General features: G+C 32.7%; 1 pseudogene; it reads left to right on the forward strand.

The window, feature by feature from the left end:
* Positions 1-823: 823 nt before the first annotated feature.
* LOC121128404 (uncharacterized) lies at positions 824-1,704 on the forward strand (annotated as a pseudogene).
* Positions 1,705-1,950: the final 246 nt, after the last annotated feature.

Genomic DNA, 1,950 nt, shown 5'->3' on the forward strand with positions numbered 1-1,950 from the left:
CTTCCTAGAAGGTATAACAATAACTCATCTTTCATTCACTTCCACTCGTTTGTACTATCATTGGCATCATCCCTTAGTGCTATGATATCACTGTAGGGTTCCCCCTCCGGAAAGTCCATAGCTAAGTCTTCGAATTCTTTCCTCAAGAAACCCCTCGACCTTGCGATCAATCCCATGATTGTTATGAATTTATCGAGGCCGTTGGATTTTCCATAAATTTCTTTATGATTCTCCTTAATTCCTTGTTGTGTTCCTCGGAGGTAACAAGGTGATATTCTATTCAAAGGTAGATGAAATGTTTCCTTTAGTGTATGCCACTTTTTATTTTACGTTTTTTTTAATATATATTTAACAAATTTTTTTTATTTTTGTTAAAGCACAACATTTATCTGTATTAAAATAATAGGTCTTTTAAATCTGAAAATAAATTTGTACGCTTACGTTTTTAAATTTTTACAAAAATTTGTTTTGAATTTTATGAAAATTGGGGAAGAGTCTGAGAGATTGAGTATTTAAGTATTTTTTGCCTTTTTTTTTTGCCTGTGATAAAGTGAGAAATTGTGAGAAAAAAGTAAAGGAATGAACGACGAACTGAAACTTATTTGAAAAATGAGCGAGTAAACAAAAAAAGGTGAACGGATCCAACCCTGGATATATCATATTTGATTTAAATATATGGGATAGTCACAATATTTTTATTTTGTATATATATATATATATAAATTTTTAATATGGTTCTTTATGGTCTTACTTTTTTTTTTGATAACATAGTTGAACGAAAATTAAAGAAAGAAGAAAAATATTTGTCAATTGAATAGACCAAGTAAATAATACGTGTCTCTGACCAATAATCAAGTGAATGAAGAGGTGTGATTCGCCATGTTAGGACTCGAACCTCCCAGTTCTCGAGTGGATTGGAGGAAACAAAACTTAATAGAATTGAAATACAGTGTCGTAACAGGGAAAGAAAAAAGGCTGAAGATCAACTTTAATCTAAAGAGGACCATTGAGGGCTCAACATTTAAACTCTATATCCCCTCGAGTTTTTGACGAAATTGATATTCCTGAGCTAAATTCAGATGCAGCCAGTGTTTTCAACGATGTATCTATTTTAGCTAGACGTCAAAAATTTGGAGAAATTCTGTATGATTTCTGGGCTACCTTACCTTTAAGTGATCTAATTATCCATCTCGAAAAGGGAGCAATCGGTACTCAAGGAGTCCGTCTCGATGCTCAAGCTCAAGAATATCTGTGAATCAACTTCCTTTTTCTAAACAATCTTGAATTGAAGTAAGCCTACAAGAACATCATCTAGGGTATCAATTTCTACGCCAGACTTAACAAAAGCCAGCAAAGAACCTACCAAAATAACAGGAACAAACAATGTTAAATCTAACACAACTTGTGTGTCCTCCCACAGAAAACACCATTTGATTTATCAGGAATCTCTAAAGAGACCGGAAGTTATTCCTTCAAAACCTGGAGCTATACCAAAATATTTGAAGGAAAGAAAGGATCAGTGGAGAAAAGATGCCGAATTAAAAAAAAATGTCAAAACCTGATCCCAATTTTCCTCCAGGTCATGTTTTGTTGTAGGAATCTAGTATCATTACTCAGTTAGAGAATTTGGAATCAAAAATGCAATCGTTAGTTGAAGAGTTCAGTCATTTGCCTATGATTAGAAATATTTCATTTGAAATGTGATGTTGTTTTTAGACGATTTCCAATGTAATCATTTCATGCATACATCTTAGTAAAATAGTTACAATTATATATAGCATTCAATCGTATGTTACTTATTTCAAATGTCATATAATAATGCCGTACTTTCGTCAGACAAAGTTTACACTGAAGATTGTTTGGATATTCCTTTACAAGTTTTCCGCAGATCAATATATTACTTTCTAATGACCTCAGTCAATGGAGGGACTCCGATATAAATTATCATCC

The sequence above is a fragment of the Lepeophtheirus salmonis genome, chromosome 13, assembly GCF_016086655.4.
Source record: "Lepeophtheirus salmonis chromosome 13, UVic_Lsal_1.4, whole genome shotgun sequence".
Classification (NCBI taxonomy): domain Eukaryota; kingdom Metazoa; phylum Arthropoda; class Copepoda; order Siphonostomatoida; family Caligidae; genus Lepeophtheirus; species Lepeophtheirus salmonis.